At 40.5% G+C, this 21,277-nt stretch overlaps 1 long non-coding RNA gene and 1 other non-coding gene across 2 annotated transcripts in view; both read left to right on the top strand.

Moving 5' to 3' along the window:
- LOC130684575 (uncharacterized) overlaps nucleotides 1-21,277 on the top strand; it is a 241,641-nt gene that overhangs the window by 114,052 nt on the left and 106,312 nt on the right. The window lies entirely within an intron of this gene.
- Nucleotides 10,554-10,717, top strand: LOC118911670 (U1 spliceosomal RNA). Its single transcript, XR_005024531.1, has one exon. It is a non-coding gene; the product is annotated as a U1 spliceosomal RNA (small nuclear RNA).

Here is a 21,277-nt window from a genome sequence, read left to right as displayed (position 1 = left end):
TTCTAACTTAAAATGAAAAACAAGACTTCTATTACTCCTTTGCCTCTATAGTTAATATTTCATCTCTCTGGTCTTATGTATAGGAAAATTCCTTGAAGGTATTGTCCATGCACCCCCCATTCCTACTTAGATCCACTTGTGTCCATTAGTATTAGGTTTAGCTGCATATAATAGAAAATACAGCATAAAAGTAAATTAAAAAAAACAATGTATTTTACACGTAAAATAAGGTCAGATTTAGCCTTGTTAGGGTTGGTATGGTGACTCCACGGACAGATGAGACACATCTTTCTAAACTACCACCTTAGCTTGGTGATTCCAAAGTCATATGACCCACAAAGGCTGCTGGTGCTCCAGACATCACTTTTAGTACACAAAAAGTAGGAACAAAGGAAGGTGTGGTAGATGTTATTATTGTACACAATTTGTCTTACCTCTACTCTCCTGCCATGATTCATAGTTGGTGGGGAATAATAACTTTCTTCGTTGACTTTGGGACCAATCATGTAAAGTCTTTGGCTGAGGAGTGGAAGGGACTTTGCAAGTTCTGAACTGAAGCATTAAGAGGCTTGGCAAATTTCTACAGGCCTTCTTGGAGCTGTCACCCCTGCCATGTGAACAGCATATTTTCCTTTCAGCATGAGCCTGAAGCAGCCCTGAACCTGATGTGAAGCCTGTCGTGCTGTCTTGCTTAGCCAAGTTCAGTGAGCTCAGCTCAGATCAGCTACATCATGAAGCATGAAATATGTTTGTTTGCAAGCCACTGAGATATTTTTTGGTTTGTTTCAGAGAACTACCATAGTAAAAATTTGACTTAATCCAGAAGGGCAAAAGGTCACCCCTGGCTGAATCAGCTCCCTTTCAGTTGGCTTCCCAGAAATCCCACATATACTCTACTGATCTTATTTGGTCAAATAAGGGATGTTATTTGGGTCAAAATATAAGGGTCAAAGGGATGTTAGAAAAGACAGGTGGGTACATTTTATTTCAAATAAAACCAGAGTTCTTGTTACTAAAGAACAGTGCATAGCTACTGGTGAAAGCCAGTGGTTGCTTCCACATGAATCCAAGCACGCTTTTTCTCCAGCCCTCCCATGAAACAAGACTGTCTTTAGTTTCAGTCATTACAGCCTATTAGCAGCCACACTTCACCCCTTGAGATACTATCTTTACTTTCTTGGCAGCCTTTCGTTCTTTTTCCTAACTTATCAACCACGCCTTCCTGGCTCCTTTACCTGTTCATCCTGGATAGCCACCTTCATTCTCTCATAGATCTTATCCAGTCCCAAGGTCTTAGATAACATTTATAGACACTGAGAACAGCCAAATTAATATTTTCAGCTCAGACTTGTCTCATAACTTCAAGTTTACATATCCAATGGCCTCCTTAGTCTCTCCACAAATGTCTAACAGGTATCTCATAATGTAACATGCCCCAAAGAGAACTATTTCCCATCTCCACTCACCTAAAATTTCTTCTTCTAATAGCCTTTCCCATGGTAATTCCAAGTCTTCTAGAAGCTCAAGCTAAAATTGATTCTTATCTTTCTCTGAGACCCCATTTTCAAACCATCAGCAAATATTATCCTCTATCTTTATAAATAAATCATGCTATATTCAGTGAAAAGGAATCCCACTGTGTATGTGAATAACATGGATTAATCTTACAGACATAATATTAAGTGAAATATGCCAGGCATAAAAGGATGTGTTTTATATTATTCCATTTATATGAAGTGCATGAATAGGCAAATCCTTAGCTATAGAGGTCAGAAGAATGGTTATCTCTGGGGAGAATACTGACAGGGAGGGGGCCAGGAGGAATTCTGGGTGCCTCCATCAGTATAAACATATGTGGAAATTAGTCAAATGGATTACTTAAGACTTGTACATTTTACATTGTACTTCAATAAAAAAGAAATATGTATGTCTTTGGGTTTAAAGTGAGTCTCTTGTACACAGCATATAGATGGGTCTTGTTTTTTTAATCCATTCAGTGACTCTATGTCTTTTGACTGCTGCATTCAGACCATTTACATTTATGGTGATTATTGATAAGTATGTACTTATTGCCATTGCAGGATTTAGATTCCCAAAGGTTCAAGGTTAACTTCCTTACTATCTAAGAATTTAACTTAACTCACTTAGTATGCTATCACAAACACAATCTAAAGGTTCTTTTTTTCTCATCCTATTTCTTCCTCCTCCATCCATATTCTGTACTCTTTGTCTATCCTTTGACTGACTTTGGGGTTAGTTGATATAATTTTGCATTTGCTTAATAATAAATAATTTAAAAAGAGTTAATTATTACCTCTGATGACAGCTATTAAACCTTAGGAACACTTCCATCTATAGCAGTCCCTCCAAAATACACTGTAGAGATGGTTTGTGGGAGGTAAATTCTCTCAGCTTTTGCTTATCTGGAAATTGTTTAATCCCTCTTTCAAATTTAAAAGATAATCTTGCTGGATAAAGTATTCCTGGTTATAGGCCCTTCTGCTTCATTGCATTAAATACATCATGCCACTCCCTTCTGGCCTGTAAGGTTTCTGCTGAGAAGTCTGATGATAGCCTGATGGGCTTTCCTTTGTATGTGATCCTATTTTTCTCTCTGGCTGCTTTTAATAGTCTGTCCTTATCCTTGATCTTTGCCATTTTAATTATTATATGTCTTGTTGTTGTCTTCCTTGGGTCCCTTGTGTTGGGAGATTTGTGCACCTCCATTGCCTGAGAGACTATCTCCTTCCCCAGATTGGAGAAGTTCTCAGCAATTACCTCCTCAAAGACACTTTCTGTCCTTTTTCTCTCTCTTATTCTTCTGCTACCCCTATAATATCAATATTGTTCTGCTTGGATTGGTCACACACTTCTCTCAATATACTTTTATTTTTAGACATCCTTTTTTCTCTCTGTGCCTCAGCTTCTTTGTATTCCTCTCCTCTAATTTCTATTTCATTTAGTATCTCCTCCATCATATCTAATATTCTTTTAAAACCTTCCATTGTATGTTTCATTTCTGATACTGTGTTCCATAATGATTGGATCTCTGACCGGAATTCATTCCTAAGTTCTTGAATATTTTTCTGTACCTCCATGAGCATGTTTATGATTTTTATTTTGAAATCTCTTTCAAGAAGATTCATGAGATTGATTTCATTTGATGCTTTGTCTGGTGTATGTATGATTTTGCTTTGAACCAGATTTCTTTGATGTTTCATATTTGTATGTGGCACCCTCTGGTGCCCAGAAGCTCTACTCTCTGGAACTGCTCAGCCCCTGGAGCAATGTCGGGGGTTTCAGGGGAGCGGTGTTGCTGCCTGGGGGTAGGAAAGAGCTGTTTCCTGCTTCCTGGCTGCTATGCATGTCTCCACTGCCAGAACCAATGGGCTTAGCACACAGGTGTTAGCCTTTATGCTTTGCATTTGTAGCTGCTGTAGGTGGGCTTCCCTCTGGCTGGCCTGATGCCAGGGCAGGGTTGGCCAGTTTGCAAGCCAGGTGCGGGCTGGCCAGGAGGGAGGCACAGCAGGCTATGTATCATGGTGGGGGGCCTTGGAGCTGTGTAGCCAGCCAGGGGGATGGAGTGCCTGAGGATCATGAAAGTTCCCAACCTGCTGGGCAGCAGGCACCTAGACAATTTTGTCTATCTGTCCTTTCTCCTGAGCAGTAATCTCTGTGCAATCCTTGCCCCTTTAGCAGCTCTTTCACTTTCAGGAAGTTTCTCAGGCTGCCCACCCAGACCAGGCAGATATGTATCCCTTTTTTTCCACAAGTGGTTGGAATCTCAATCTCTCCAGGTATTCTGCCTGTCTTAGCTTTCCAGCCCAGCAATCACCAGAGCACCATGCAATGTAGGTTTGTGCTTCAAGAGCAGATCTCCAGACTTAGATGTTCAGCAGTCCCAGGCCTCCACTCCCTCCCCACTCTGTTTCTCTTCCTCCCACCAGTGAGCTGGAATGGGGAAAGTGCTTGGGTCCTGCTGGCCACAGCTTTGGTACGTTATCCTGTTCCATGAAGTCTGTTCTTTTCTCCAGGTGTATGCTGTCTGGCACCACCTTTTTTTCTGTTGCTCTTTCAGGATTAGTTGTATTATTTATATTTTCATATTAATATGTTGTTTTAGGAGGAGGCCTCTGTCTCACCTTTCACGTTGCCATCTTTAATCTGTTTTCCTCTCAATAAAAAAGAAATATGACTGTTGGTTTCTTACCAATAATTCACAGCTATAAATTTGTTATGTAGAATGTGAAAAAATTTAATTAATTGAAAACATACTTTTTGATACTGTGATTTATAATAAGCAATATATATTTGGTCTTTGTCCCTGTTCCTGGCACAGAATTCCTTAAAGTCTTGGAATTTCCTAAGTGATGAGAGCAACAAAGGTATTATTTACTATGATAATAAGGTAACTTTTAGACCCCACCTAAGGATGAGGCTGGTTGCTTGGAGAAACAGCCAGGGGATTGGAGGGCTGGAACTTTCAGTCCAACCCCCTGGCCTCTGGGGAGGGGAGCAAGGCTGGTGTTGGCTCAATCACTAATGGCTAATGATTTAATCAATCATGTCTATGCAATGAAAAGCCAGAAAACCAGAAGGACAGGGTACAGAGAGCTTGGACATTGGTGAACCAGATTGCTGCCCTCTGCCACGGTGCTGGGGCCCAAGCTCCACAAGGACAGAAACTCCTTGGTTTGGGACCTTGCCCTGTCTATCTCTTCATCTGGCTATTGATTCATATCCTATAATATCCTTGATAAAAAATTGGTTATCCAGGGAATAAGTGGGTTTCCTGGGTTCTGTGAGCTGTTCTGTTAAGTTAATCAGACCCAAGGAATCAGCACAGGTAACAGCCATTGGCATCTGGAATGGAGAGCAGTAATGGTGGACTGAGCCCTTTGCCTGTGAAATATGATGCTACACCAGGGTTAATACTATTAAAATTACCCATTGGTGAGGGGAAGCCTCCCCCCTTCTCATTCTCACTTTCTTTCTTTCTTTCTTTCTTTCTTTCTTTCTTTCTTTCTTTCTTTCTTTCTTTCTTTCTTTCTTTCTTTCTTTCTTTCTCTAACACACACAGACAGACACATTGGAATTGGGTCCAGGAATACAAAAGATATTTGCAGGTTTGTCTATATCCATAGAGTATCTTTACAGAATTGGCCACTTAATATACTGACTATTGTATCATCCTGGTCTAAGCCACCATTACTTCTTGATTAGATTATCAAACTAGCCTCTTAGTTGCTACCCTACTTGCCCCTTCCAGTTGCTATCCCCATACCCATAAGAGAATCTCTTTAAAATTCAAGTCAGACCATATTAGCCCTCCAAAGATTTCCTGTTGTACTTAGTAAGAGCCAAAACCCACATGGCTGTCCCCTCACGGCCTAATGACCTCGCTCAAAAGTTATCTAAACAATGATGCTTGCATGATCACCTATATAAATAGTATTTCTCCCACCTTCCTGACACTCTCTATCCCCTCCAACTGCTTTTTCTTTATAAACTCAAGTCACCTTCTTATAAAGTGTCTATTTTGTGGTTTATTTTTGTCTCCCCATCCTCCCTGGAATGTGAGGTGGGGTGTATGTTCCCTCCCCTTGCATCTGGATGGGCTTTCTGACTGCTTGACCAGTAGAATATGGTGGCTATTATGAAGTGCCAGTTCCTGGACCCAGGCCTCAAGATACTAGCAGCTTCCTCTTCCTGTTGCTTGGAACGCAGTCTCTGGGATCCCTGAGTAACATGGAAGTCCAACGACTCTGAGACCTCCTTGTTGGAAAGGCTCTGTGTAGGTGCCCAGAGGACAATCCCGGTGGAGCCCAGCCTCCCAGCTATGCCCAGACATAAGCGAAGCCATCTTGAGCCCTGTAGACAAGTCATCCTTCTGCCATCACCACATGACCTCAGCCAATGTCCTGTGGGGCAGAAAAATTGTTCAGCTGAGTCCCGCCTGAATTACTGAGCCAATAATCACGAGATACAATCAGATGGCTGATATTTTAAGTCTCAACATTTTGGAATACATTGTTAAACAGTAATGGCTAATTAGAATTTCTCTCCGTGTGCAGGGTGGGGACGCCAACTATTTTTATTTCAGGGTGTAGGTACAGGGAGCACATAGGCAGGCTTTGTCCTCCCCTCAGTAATAAAACCAACAGGGTTTTATCCATGGCACCAATACCCACATCCACAACATTGCCTCTCTTCAAGAAGATCGTGTAATTTCATTAGAGAAGAGATTTTAGGCTTCCTTGCAGGGACTGATATTAACTGCTGCTAGTTTCTTTCTGTGTGGGGTGCAGGAGATATGTCCCAGGTGTGCCATTCACACTCCTCCACTTATCTTGATCACTGATTAGAGAGGCAGAGGTGTTGCTAGCAGAATAGCCTACGAGTCCCTGTGGCTTTGTCCATGTGTTCTGGGCTGCAGCTCCCTGCAGTCTGTTGATACATGCCTCTCCTGTTTCTTGCCTGTAGAAATTCATCAAAATGTCTGAGTCAACTCAATGGTTTCCAGTTTTTTTTTATCAGAGCAATAACAGGTTTATACCCTTCTGTACCTCTTTGGTCATTGCAGTGGGAATGGTGAGAGGGCACCACATGGGCTTCGTTTTCTCTCCTAAACCCCAAACATATATTTCTACATTAAAAACACATGGCAGGAGTTCTTCTTCAAATAAGATCTTCAAAGTGAGTGTGTTTGAGCAAACACTGAGTCCTGGTCACTGCAGTTCAACCACTACCCCCCTTTGCCACCTGTGTAGATTGCCCTCAGAACTGGCTGGTCCAGGTAATCAGGAAATGCAAACCTATTTCCTCTGCCTCTTGGGAAGCAGCTTAGTTCAAAGCTGCTTGGTGTCTAAGAGAGGGAGAGAGAGAGGAAGAGAAAGGGCTATCCCTGAACAATGTTCCCTAACAAACCTTTCTGCCTTTGATTCAGGGCTGTGAACCTGCCCCATAGAGTTGAATTTCATGGAATATCAAGTCTAGGTGAAACATAATGTACATTTCATTTATTCTCATATCTTATTCTTTAATTAACTGAATTGTACACATTATTACTATATAATTTAGAGTAGCAGTATGCTTTTTATTACACTACCAACTAAAATGTTCATCAAGCACTTTTAATGATGTGAGAAAATGCTTATGATAAAATCTTGAGAATGAATAAAAAATGAAAGTGCGATTGATTCCCAAGGATGTTAACTAGCCTATGATTTCAAGGATGTGAAAAAGACATAGGATTAGGAGGGTATGTTTTATTTGCTTAAAGATTTGTGGTTCTTTATTCAAAATATTTTATTTGTAATATAAATAATCTCAATTTCAAAAATAGAATATGTCTGACAGGCTATAGGGCTTTTCTAAATCTGGCATAAAATGGGTACATAAGTTTCTTTGTCTAGGGCTATGGCTTGCTGGTAATTCAGACTGACCATGCACTGTAACAATTAGAAATGCTGAAAAAGCATCTTAAAAGCAGCTTAGAGTGACAAGATAGTAAGGGATTGACAAGTCTAAGTCTCATTGATGGTGGCAACCCTGGATGGTCAGCAGAGCACCAAAGCTCCTGGCTGTTGCTCTTCCACTTTTGTTAAACTTGGCAAACTTGAGTGGCAGTGAAACTTGCATGGGTGAGAGAGCAGCCCAGTGGCCACCTGTGTTGGCGAATCTGAGAGGAGACCATCCCCTAGAAAGCTGGGACCCTAGAATGCCATGCTCTCAAGATAAGGGTGAGCAGAAGTAAGTCAGCCCCACTTCCTGGGGACTTTGGGACCTGGTGTTGTGGCTTCCAGCTGGGACGAGGTTAAAAAAAAAACTCAAAGAAATTACAACCACATGCCTGCCTTTCCTGGTATTCACGACTCCAACTTTGACCTCACCTGGGTGCAGGTTGATCTAGGTGTGTGGGGACTGAAGCTTTCACAAATTGAGGTGGCTAGTCTATTAGAAGAAAAAAAATACAGTTAAAATACATAATGAGGTATGGAAACCTATGTTCATTTGGAAGAGAAAAGGAGTAGCAACAAATTTCAAATTTAGAAGTTGACAGTTATCAAAAAAATCACAAAACCTAGGAAAATGAGATATTTTTACTTATTTAAGACCTGATTGGCATTAATGGAACAATTCCCCACCTCCCTGCCCTTTTTTGGGCTGCTTTGATAACTTCTTCATATGACAATGATTTTATAACATAGCTTTCAAATGGAGAATATAAAGATAATTTAGTCTTAGCATGGGTGGCAGAAATTTAATTGATTATTGATGGCTTGGAAAAATTTCTTGAGGTTTCATTCCTTGTTACTAGTAATGTCATGTTCATTTTAAGGATTGTTATCAAATTGGGGAAATGATCTCCCAAGATTTTTTCATACATAAATTATAAACTTTTAGAGTATTTCAAGTTTTCTTGGGCAATGAGTAATCTTAAATACACTGTCAATTAATGACCCATTCACTAGTCGTTGAAGTCTAGGTTGTAGTGGCATATTATCAGTTTTGATATCTTAGTTGATATCAGTATTTTGTGTCAAATTGTTAAGAAATATAAATCTTTTTAAATGTGCTCAGATATTTCACTTCCATATTAAATTCATTTCCAAGCTACCCAAGAATCCATTCCTTACTTTTATCTGAAATTTATATCTTTTTCTGAATCATTTACTTCTCTTGGTATAATCTAAAAGAAAATTTTTGCTAGTCTTTGCTTCTTGATGTTAGAATAATGTTTTTTGATTTCTCGTTCATTTTTATCACTGTTGAATATTCCATTAGTGTTTTTATCAGAATTTCTTTTCAGTTCTTTTTAAAATCTAAGGATTACAAGAGGTACCCGTATTTGAGTCTAACTCAGAATTCTTCAACTTACCACTTGTTTTATCAAACCATCCCAAAATGCTTTTCCAAATTGTGGCTAAAATAGCACATTTGGGCTTTATCAACTTTTTGAACAAACTCTTTGACATCTCATTTGCTTTTGAGTTTCTCTGCTGAAATTTTGAAAATAAAGATTTGAATCCTTAACATGAGACCCTACTCCTTTTGCAAGGTTGTAGAATTTTATAATGGGCAAGACATTTCATTACATTTCTTAGATTATTTAAGGAAAACTCCATCTTATCATGTATATTTAAAATATTCCACATAAAGGACAACCTGAATAGAAAGAGAATAACTGCCACAAAATACCAGAGTAGGCGGCCATATCAGGGAATCGTGGAGGCTGCTTTTTGTCATACAGGACTAAGGGATTGAGCCACTGATGGACATATGAAGGGGGCTTCACCCTGCAGCCTGTGTTGTCATTTATTTGTCTGTGATTATTATTCCACATCATGTTATACTTGTATAAAAATTGTTTCAAGTTGTATAAACTGACAGTGGAAGCTTTTCAATTGATGGGAAAATTAGAAAACAAACCCTAGAATCGCTGCTAAGATCTAATTCCAGTCGTTCATCTGCAGATTAATTAGTTTGGATTTTCTACATATAATACCATATCACTGAGGATAATTACATATTTGTTTATTCCTTTTCAGTCTTCATGCTTTAATTTTTATTCTTGCCCTGCATGATCCCAGCATGATGTTGAATAGAATTGGTGGTAATGGGCAACTTGATCTTCTTCCTGGCCTCAGGAGGAATGTGTTCGGTATTTCCCCACTAGTTATGATGAACACTAATGAATTTTTACCATATATTTGTTTCCCATATTGATCATCTGAGCTGAAGGGTCTGCAGAATCCCAGGACTAGATGGGAAGGCTGCAGGAAGGGCTACTACACAGATTGAGTGGTGATGGGGACTTCTGGGCTCAGGAAGGATGAAAAAGCCTGGCTTTGTAGTGTGAGGGTCAGTGGGAGCGTTGGAAGGTGGCAGAAGGGAAATCTGGGAGAGGCAGAGGCAGAGACGGTAGGGGACAATCTCACCAAAGCCAGTACTGGCTTTGCAGAAACCCAGTGCATAGGTGGGAGGTCCCCATCTGGGCACAGGACCAAGGTCAGTGAGATGAGAATAAGGGTGCCACTCCTGACTTCTGCCCAAGTCAATTCTGAATCTATCCTGTTCATATTTATTATAATTTACGTATTTTTTCATCATATGTGAAGTGAAAAAGTCACTGGACTTTCTTTAGAGCTGCCAGTCTGACTTTCCTGGCAGAGAGTGGGAGGTAGCTGACCCCATGCCCCAAATGGCAGACAGCTGAGCAAACTTCTCTGTGGGTATCAGGGCGCAGAAATCAAATTACCATCCTAACCATGCACAGAGAGGAAAGGAGACTGGTACATGCATTTCATTTTTAAAAACTTTTTTAGAGTTAAAAGCGTTTTTTAAAAAAATTTTCTTGGTAAAACATAAGACATTTCAGATCATGCTAATATCCCATTCATCTCTGTCCCCTCTACCTGTGGCCCCTACTTGAGCCATTCTTTAGAGGGAATAGTTATCAGTTTATTGTATCTCCTTCCAGGTATGTTTCAATGAATTTGTCATCATAAACATGGCTGTAAAATTTTACAGTATAAGATATATACAGGAATATACTTACCTGGTAGGGATGATACCATGATCACGAAGGTGGTTTGCCTGGGGCGAGGCTTATCCATTGCACTCTGGATGTGCTGACCCCTGAGATTTCCCCAAATGTGGGAAACTTGACTGCATTATTTATGGTAGTGGGGGACTGTGCTTGTGCTTTCCCCTATATATTTCCCCTCCCCACCGTTTGGAGTATTGGATTCTTCAAATGGTATCTTCAGAGAAAATGCTGCAAAAACCACAGTTGTACAATCTCTGGAAGTATTTGTTGGGGATGATAATGAACATGGAGACAGAAGATGCTAATGCCATAGAAATTGAGGACTAAGAAAACTGAAAATGGCATAATTATGATGGGAACTCTGTGGCAGATAAAAGCAAAGCAGCAGCTCCAAATTTCTGTCCGCCTCACCTACTGCCCCCAGGGCACCCACACACCTGAGCAGTAAGGAGCTCAAGTGAGGGCTCTGGCTGACACCAAAAGGGCGATTAATCAATTCCTCTCCTTAAGATCCAATCTGAAAGCAGCTGCTAAATGAGTTGCCTTTAAGCATAGAAACTCTTGTTCAGTTGCAATAGGACCACTGCAGATGAAGGACGAACACGAGGTGTATGTTTTAAGGACTCTGCTTCCAATTATTCTCATTCCTTTATTGTATGGAAGCAGTGCCTGTATTAGAAGGATCACGGACTGAATACTCTTCAGAAATTCATTATATGCAGCAGCCACTTTTTAACCTTTGCCTGTGAGTGATTTTTGAAATGCACTTGTGGTGGATGAGTTTTAAATTCTAAAGGTGAATGAAATGGCATTGTCAAGCAGTAATGTCTATGGTGATGAGAATACTAGTGTCTGAAAATTGAGTTCTCCAAGGGAGGGATATTATGGGAAGAGTTAGAAAGAACTATGCCTTGATTTCCAATATATTAATTAATTCAAATACGTCATCTTATATATAGGAATCATAAGATGTTAGAGTCAAAAGACATTAGAGATAATCCTAATGTCTTTAGAGATAATTCATTAGAAATAAATTAGATGTAATGAGAGAAGCAGACAAATGAACACATGAACATTCCAAGGTCACACAGCTGGTTAGTGGAAGGAACAAGAAAAACCTAGGCTTCCTGAACTGGGGTGACTGCTATGGGCTTTCTCTGCAGTTGTGCTGCCTTAAATTGGTTATGCAATGATCCATGTATTGACTGAAGAATTGCAATATAATGAAGCTTTGGAGAGATGGTATGGAGTAGAGGAAGGGACATTAATTATGGAGTTAGATACTGGAATTTGAATTCTGAATCTGCCCCTTATGTGATTTTAGGGGCAGAATTCCTTTACTGGCCTAACGTTAGTTTAGCCATCTGAAATGCCTCTCCTGCAAGATTTTTAGGAGAGCTATACAAAATAATTCCACAGGGTCCAGCACATTTAAAAGGCTCTTGAAAAGTCATAGTTCCCTCATTCTCTGTTAATAAACAGATGTCAAAAAGCAGGAAATAAAGAAACAGAATAAAACCAAACAAAACCCAGAAATAGTTCCTACTGGAAATAACTTTCATCATGTTTTTAAATTTTTTTTATTTTTCCCTTTTTTTCCTTCCTTGCCTAATATACTAAATTAGGTAACCAATCATAACTCCAGTTTTGCCTAATCTTCAAAGTGATCTTCGGAACTTTGGCTTACTAGGAAAGGCTACTAGGGGTCTTATTTTACATGATAATGCCGGAAATGGTGAAAAAGGCTCTGGAAGACCCTAGTTGGGTCCTAGATCACCTAGATTCAGGCACTCAATGGGAAGAAGGCAAAGGTTGCTTCTGTTTTTTAGGAGCTGCCCTCAGTGCACAGGAAACTAACTGTGAGAAGGCAGAGGAAAATTCTTGTGTTTCTCCCATGGGTGATTATTGGCCATGGGCAGGGAGGAACGGCTTTGGTGTGGTAACAGGGGGAGCGTCAAAATGCACTCTGATGAGTCCCAGTTTATGCAGGTTGGAGAAGCATGTTTAAAGCCTGCCTTTTACTAGTTGATGAGGCTTCAAGGATGAACCAGCCTTGATGTCCCACTTCTGGAGAAATGAGCTCAAGTCCTTGAAAGCAGGGCTGTGAGAAACCAAGTTAGAAAATCAGTGTGAAACAAAGTAGCAGAAACAAGACATATGCCTCCATCCCTACTCCCGTGAACCCGACGGGACTGACCAAGGAGATGTAATTATGTTTTGTGTTAGAGAAGAAGGCCATTCAGCTGCCAGAACTAACTGCACAGTGCATAGAACCAGGTGATAAAAAAGACCCAAAGCATTAACTTTGAACTCTTTCCTGAAAAGAGTGGTACGATCTCAAGGGAATTAGGTAGAGGGGCACTCAGACATGGGAGACAGGAGAGAGTGCTGGAGATAAAGTCAGGCCAGTGAGATACAGGGGAATGTGTTGCTCAGCTTGGAGGCTGGAAGCAACGTGTCAGGTGAAGGCAGCCCCTGCAGATGCCTTTTTATAGTTTTAAAGGCCTCCATTCTGAGTAAGGGTGGCAGGACCTGGAAGGAAGCAGAAGGCTGGGGAGAGTAGGGGTCACTGCCCTGATTTCCTGGCAGATGAACAGGAGGTGGCAGCAGCAAGGAGAGATTTTTGCAGATTCCAGGGCCCTCCCTTGGCACTGAACAGAGGCTTGGCCACGAATGGAGTTTACAGAAAGCCCAGGATATCCTACTGGCCCCAGCATCTTCCCGTGTCACTGAACACTAAGAAGAGGCACAAAAATTGCTGGGGTGAGGGTGACAACCAGCAGGAGTGCCCTTGATCACTTCCCACCTCTGTACACCCCAGTTCCCTAAGGCCCTCTCCCTCCCTGAGGGTGGAATTGATGGCTGGCAGCAACCTTGTGGTTTCAAGTACATTTTCAAACACATTTTCTAGCTTTCTAGCAGTAACTGTGAGGCTTTTGAATTGCATCTTTAAACACTTGAGTCATACAGTTCATACGCTTGCTTGAGGTCCAGATAGTGTCCTGATGATTTGAATCTGGCTAATAGAGATGAAGCTGCCATGGAGAGGACATGAGGGCACTGTGGAGAATGAGCAGACACCAATGCTGATGTTGATGGCAATGAACAGAGAAGTAAACCAGGTCAGAATCTGGGAGAGCCTGAGCAAAGAGCCCTAGCACCTGCTTTGACATGGGGGTTAAGAGGCTTTGAAAATTTGTGAGTGGTTTGATTCATCTGAAATAGTCAGATTCAGATGAATCTGGTTTGAAGGTCAAACCAGTAACAAACTGATTACAACCCATCTGGGGAGTCTTTCTGGCACTGTGGGGAGGAGAAGCTATGGTTGTATAGGGTAGGGAGGCAGAATGTGTCATATTAGAGGTTTTGGTGTCCCTGCCCTCAGAGTCAGAAGGACATTCGCAGACCAGGTAGGACAGGTGGAAAGCCCCAGGCATCTTCAGCAGAAAGCTTGGGTACCCCAAGCCTGGGATGGCACTCACCTTCTCTAACTGGAGCCTTTTTTTGTTGACAGCCAGTGGGTGCAGTCAGTTTCCTCGGCTCTACCTGCTGCCCTCACTGAAGGTGAGCTGGCATGAGCGCCACTCCAGTACTTCCAGAGGATGGGCATGGGAGCTTGGCATTAGTCCTGAAGACCACCTTGGGGTCAAGGTCAAACCTGTGCCCTTTCCCTTCCTGCCCTCCCTCCTCAACCCTCACCGCTTTCCCTTATGGCCCTGATTCCTTTGAGCAAGTGAGTGTAAGTGTATTACTTTTCTGGAGTCCCCTTCATTTCCCCCAGGCATGCACAGTAGACTAGCTAACCCTTCCCTCCATCTGATCCTGCCTGCTCTCTATCTAGTAGAATTAGTTGACGTTTCCGGCTCAGGGTTTAAGGATGTAGGAGGATATGTTTATCTTTAAACATCTAGATGAGTTTTGCTCTTATAGATAGAGAAAAATTGTCAGATACATAGGCACAAGATAGCAGAGAAAGCCCAGTGCACACGTGTATTTCGAAAGCACCAATTATAAACAACAAATCAACTGCCTTTGCAGAGACCAATGTATTGGGAAAGACAATGGTGATATTCTTCTAATTCTAGCTTTTCCCTATTGTCCCTGTCGCTCTGTACTTCTCTTATTTTGTAGTTTTGCTATTTTTTCTCATTTGCTTTTTGACTTTCCACCACATTAGTTGTCATTTTGATTCTTTCTGTTCCTTGTTCCATTTGAACTATTGTTCTTTTTATGTATAATTACAGCATAAACCAGCAGTACAGATAATATTAAGCTATAAAGGCCCTGTTAATATGCATTTGTACCACAAAAAGGAAATGAGCACATTTGTATGATAAATGAAAATGTGTTATCTTACAGGAATAGTGAACATTGAGGTTAGGCAATGTGAAGATTCAATGTCATTTTCCCAAGTTCAAGGATTGCATTTAGGAACTGTATTTCCCCTGGGTTAGAGGCTGGTATTAAGTCGGCAGAGAATTGGAAGCTGATAAAGGAATTACTAATACTGCCATTTGTTTTACAGATTTCAATTAAAGGATTTAATATGATGGTTAAACTATAAATAACATTTACTAAAGCTATGAGACTGGCATTTTCTTTAATTTAATATTCCTGCTTAATGCCAGGAGGCATTGGGTGGTCTCGAGTTCAAACTAAATCCCTGGTATTTATGATTCCTGGTTAACAAGAAATACTATGCATTAGACTGAAGAGTGGAATCAAGAATTATATTGTTTCAGAATTCAGAATTTCATATGATCTCATTGCACTTGAAAGATTTAACAGATCTCAGAATGAATCAAATGTTTGGATAAACTGCTTCAATTTCTCTTTCATTAGCTTGACAGTTGTAAATGAAGTACATTTCATTTTTTAAGTTTCCAATCCAATAAAAATAAACATTGAAAGAAAATGAGCATCAAGACATGAGTGCATCATGACACATACCTAGTGCTACCCAATTATATAAGCTTAAAAAAAGTTTTGCCAAATTCATAGGGAAAATTCAACATTTCCAATCAGATGAAGAGAGCTTGTCTGGTTCCACCATGAAGGTTTAACATAACTTCTCTAGTTCTTTTTATTTTTCATTCATACTCTGCTAAAGGAAGGGCTGACTCCCAAGTTGATGTGTATGTGTATAAACTTTTTTCCAAGTGTATTTGACTTGGTTTTTCATTTGAGTTGTCTTCAGTGAGGTCAGCCACATGGGAAGGACAAAGTCTTTGAGCTGAGTGTCCCATGACTTCTCTTACTTGAGGTCCAGGTAGTGCCCTGGTGATTCTAATATGGCTGATGTGAATGAGAAGAGCACAGAGAGGAAATGAAAGCAGGGTGGACAGAATGGCCAGATACAGATGATGATGATGGTGACAATGAAATAGAAAAGAACATCAGATCAGAATATGGGAGCTGTCAAAGAGACACTTAGGTATCTTTATTATATGTGGAAGTTATGAAGCAGTTTGATTCTGCAGAAATAGTAACTGACACCAAACTGAACAATGCTTCAGTACCTAAAATTCTTCCACAGATGCCACTACTCTAGGATCAAGTCCTTTATAGCCACTTTGTGGCTATGGAAGTTGGCTAATTACTATGCCCTAACCCCTTAATCTCTCTGCTCCAGCCACACTGAGCTTCTTTTAATTCTTCCCAAGTATCTGTCTCCTTTCTTCTTTTAGGACCTCTGCATACTATGTTGCCTGTACCTGGATTTGTTGCCTAACCCAGCCAACTCCTTTGCCAAGCATGGTCCTACTCATTTCTGGGTTCTCTTCTCTAGGAAGCCTCCCCTTCCCCAAAGACTAGGTTAGGGCTTCTCCAGTCTGTGCTCTACTAGGACTCTGTGACACTAATTACCATTTTAGTCGGTTACTAATTTATTTAGATACCTCTTTAATGTCTGTTTCCCTCCTTGGACTGGTGTTTCTATGAGGTAGGGACCATTATCTGTTTTGTTTACAAGCATGTTGCATGGAATATGACAAGGAACAAAAAATTACTTGCATGGGAGGTGCACAGATCCCCCAACACAAGGGACCCAAGGAAGGTAACACCAAGACATATAATAATTAAAATGGCAAAGATCAAGAATAAGGATAGACTTTTAAAAGCACCTAGAGAGTGAAAAAAAATCACATACAAAGGAAAACCCATCAGGTTATCATCAGACTTCTCAAAAGAAACCTTACAGGCCAGAAGGGAGTGGCATGATATGTTTAATGCAGTGAAACAAAAGGGCCTTGAACGAAGAATACTCGACCTGGCAAGGTTATCATTTAAATCTGAAGGAGGGATTAAACAATTTCCAGATAAGCAAAAGCTGAGAGAATGTACCTTGCATAAACTACCTCTATAGTGCATTTTGGAGGTACTGCTATAGATGGTAGTATTCCTAAGGCTAAATAGCTGTCACCAGGGGCAATAAAACCACAGTAAAGTAAAACAATTAATTATTAAGCAGATGCAAAATCAATTCCACTGCCCCCAAAGTCAGCCCAGGGATAGACAAAGAGTACAGAATATAATACCTAATATATAAAGAATGGAGGAGGAAGACAAAGGAGGAAAAAAAAGAACCTTTAGGTTGTGTTTGGATAGCATACTGAGTTAAATTAGACTGTTAGATAGTAAGACAATTACCCTTGAACCTTTGGTAAGCACAAATCTAAAGCCTGCAATGGCAATAAGTACATACCTATTGATAATCGCCCTAAATGTAAATGGTCTGAATGCACCAAGCAAAAGACATACAGAGTCACTGAATGGATAAAAAAATAAGACCCATCTATATGCTACCTACAAGAGACTCACTTCAAATCCAGAGACATACACAGACTGACAATAAAGGGATGGAAAAGATATATCATGCAACTAATAGAGAGAAAAAAGAGGGAGTTGCAGTACTGGTATCAGACAAAATAGACTTCAAAACAAAGAAAGTAACAAGAGACAAAGGAGGACATTATATAATGATAAAGGGATCAGTCCAACAAGAGGATATAATTATTATAAATATCTATGCACCCAACACAGGATCACTTACATATATGAAACAAATACTAATGGAATTTAAAGGGGGAAATAGAATGCAACACATTCATTTTAGGAGACTTCAACACACCAATCAGTTGAAAGGACAGGTCAACCAGGCAGGAAATAAGTAAGGAAACAGAGGCACTGAACAATGTATTAGGACAGATGGACCTAGAGGATATCTACAGAATACTCCATCCAAAAGCAACAGGATACACATTCTTCTCAAGTGCACATTGAAAATTTTCAACAATAGATCATATACTAGGCCACAAAAGGAGCCTCAGTAAATTCAAAAAGATTGAAATTGTACCAACCAGCTTCTCAGATCACAAAGGTTTGAAACTAGAAATAAATTATGCAAAGAAAATGAAAAAGCCCACAAACACATGGAGGCTTAATAACATTCTCCTAAATAATCAATAGATCAATGACCAAATAAAAACAGAGATGAATCAATATATGGAGACAAATGACGACAATAATTCAACACCACAAAAATCTGTGGGATGCAGCAAAGGCCATGCTAAGAGGGAAGTATGTTGCAATACAGGTCTACCTCAGGAAAGAAGAACAATCCTAAATAAACAGTCTAAACTCATAATTAATGAAACTAGACAAAGAAGAACAAATGAGGCCGAAAGTTAGTAGAAGGAGGGACGTAATAAAGATAAGAGCATAAATGAATAAAATCGAGAAAAATAAAACAATAGAATAAATCAATGAAAGCAGGGGCTGGTTCTTTGAGAAAATAAACAAAATAGATAAACCACTAACCAGACTTACCAAGAAAAAAGGAGAGTCTACACACATAAACAGAATCAGAAATGAGAAAGGAAAAATCACTACACACACTACAGAAATACAAAGAATTACGAGAGAATACTATGGAAAATTATATGCTAACAAACTGGATAACCTAGAAGAAATGGACAAGTTTCTAGAAAAATATAACCTTCCAAGGCTGACCCAGGAGGAAACAGAAAATCTGAATAGACCAATTACCAGCAAGGAAATTGAACTGGTAATCAAAAAATTATCTAAGAACAAAAACCCTTGACGAGATGGTTTAACTGCTGAATTTTATCAAACATTTAGTGAAGACCTAATACCCATCCTCCTTAAAGTTTTCCAAAAAGTAGAAGAAGAGGGAATACTCCCAAAGTCATTCTACAAGGTCAGCATCACTCTAATACCAAAACCAGGCAAAGACACCACAAAAAAAGAAAATTACAGACCAATATTCCTTATGAACATAGATGAAAAAATACTCAACAAAATATTAATAGAGAGGTGGAGCCAACATGGCAGCATGAGTAGGACAGTGAGAATCTTCTCCCAAAAACATATATATTTTTGAAAATACAACAAATACAACTAATCCTAAAAGAGAGAACAGAAGACACAGGACAACAGCCAGACTACATCCAAACGCACGAGAGCCCAGCGCCTGGTGAAAGGGGTAAGATACAAGCCCCGGCCCAGCGGGACCCGAGCACTCCTCCCCCCAGCTCCTGGTGGGAGGAGAGGAGTCGGAGCAGGAGGGAGAGGGAGCCCAGGACTGCTGAACACCCAGCCCCAGCCATCTGGACCAGAGCACAGACACAGTGCATGCGTGGAGGGCTGGAAACTAGGGAAACAGGGCAGCAAGACCTCTGAGTGGGTTCCAAAGCTGATGCCCCTATGACAAAGAAAAGTGAGTGCTTTTTGAAAGTCTTAAAGGGACAGGGACACAACAGCTGGATGGAAACAACACAGGTCACACTCCAGCAGCTGGAAATTCCAGGGAACTCAGGGCGCACTAACCCCCTGGGCAACAGTTCTGAGACCCCTCACGGAGCTAAACAGCCAAACAGCCCCCCGTCCATTACCCCTCTGGGGCGTGGCCATAGCAGAGAAGCAGCCTGAGCCTGGCCACCCCCTCAGCAAGGGAGCGTCCTCCATACTGGCCGGGCAAGACACAAAGACCCAGTCTACATGCTATTGCCCAACACAAGCCACTAGGGGTCGTAGTTGTCCAAGTAAAGAAAGGGCAGTAGCAAGGGGAAAGTTTGGCTCTCCCAGCTGACAGTCAATAGCACCTGTCAACATGAAAAGGCAAAAAAATTTGATCCAGACAAGAATAACTCAGACAGCTTCGGCATCTGCTACATCTTCCCCTGAGAAGGAACCTGGGGAGATAGATTTAACCAGTATTCCTGAAAAAGAATTCATAACAAAAGACATAACCATGCTGATGGACTTGCAGAGAAATATGCAAGAACTAAGGAAGGAGAATACAGAAATAAAACAAGCTCTGGAAGGACTTCAAAACAGAAGGGATGAGATGCGAGAGACCATTAATGGACAAGAAAACAGAGAACAGGAACGCAGAGAAGCTGATGCTGAGAGAGATAAAAGGATCTCCAGGAATGAAAGAATTCTAAGAGAGCTGAGTGACCAATCGAAATGGAACAATATCCGCATTATAGGGGTACAAGAAGAAGAAGAAGAGAGAAAAAGGGATAGAAAGTGTCTTTGAAGAAATAATTGCTGAAAACTTCCCCAAACTAGGGGAGGATATGGCCTCTCAGACCACAGAGGTACACAGAACTCCCATGACAAGGGATCCAAGGAGGGCAACACCAAGACACATAATAATTAAAATGGCAAAGATGAAAGACAAAGACAAAGTATTAAAGGCAGCCAGAGAGAAAAAACAAAGGTCACCTACAAAGGAAAACCCATCAGGCTATCATCAGACTTCTCAACAGAAACCCTACAGGCCAGAAGAGAATGGCATGATATACTTAATGCAATGAAACAGAAGCGCCTTGAACCAAGACTACTGTATCCAGCAGGAATATCATTTAAATATGAAGGGGGGATTAAACAATTCCCAGACAAGCAAAAGTTGAGGGAATTTGCCTCCCACAAACCACCTCTACAGGGTATCTTAGAGGGACTGCTCTAGATGTGAACACTCCTAAAAAGAGCACAGAACAAAACACCCAACATATGAAGAATGGAGGAGGAGGAATAAGAAGGGAGAGAAATAAAGAATCATAAGACCGTGTTTATAATAGCTCAATAAGCGAGTTAAATTAGAAAGTAAGATAGTAAAGAAGCTAAGCTTCAACTTTGGTAACCACAAACTTAAAGCCTACAATGGCAATAAGTACATATCTTTCAATAATCACCCTAAATGTAAATGGACTGAATGCACCAATCAAAAGACACAGAGTAATAGAATGGATAAAAAAGCAAGATCCATCCATATGCTGCTTACAAGAGACTCACCTCAAACCCAAAGACATGCACAGACTTAAAGTCAAGGGATGGAAAAAGATATTTCATGCAAACAACAGAGAGAAAAAAGCAGGTGTTGAAATACTAGTATCAGACAAAACAGACTTCAAAATAAAGAAAGTAACAAAAGATAAAGAAGGACATTGCATAATGATACAGGGCTCATTCCAACAAGAGGATATAACCATTATAAATATATATGCACCCAATACAGGAGCACCAGCATATGTGAAACAAATACTAACAGAACTAAAGGAGGAAATAGAACGTAATGCATTCATTCTGGGAGACTTCAACACACCACTCACTCCAAAGGACAGATCCACCAGACAGAAAATAAGGACGGACACAGAGGCACTGAACAACACACTAGAACAGATGGACCTAATAGACATC

The sequence above is a fragment of the Manis pentadactyla genome, chromosome 8, assembly GCF_030020395.1.
Source record: "Manis pentadactyla isolate mManPen7 chromosome 8, mManPen7.hap1, whole genome shotgun sequence".
In the NCBI taxonomy this organism is placed as follows: domain Eukaryota; kingdom Metazoa; phylum Chordata; class Mammalia; order Pholidota; family Manidae; genus Manis; species Manis pentadactyla.
Note: the sequence above shows the minus strand (reverse complement) of the source record. Positions and strands in the feature narration are given on the sequence as shown.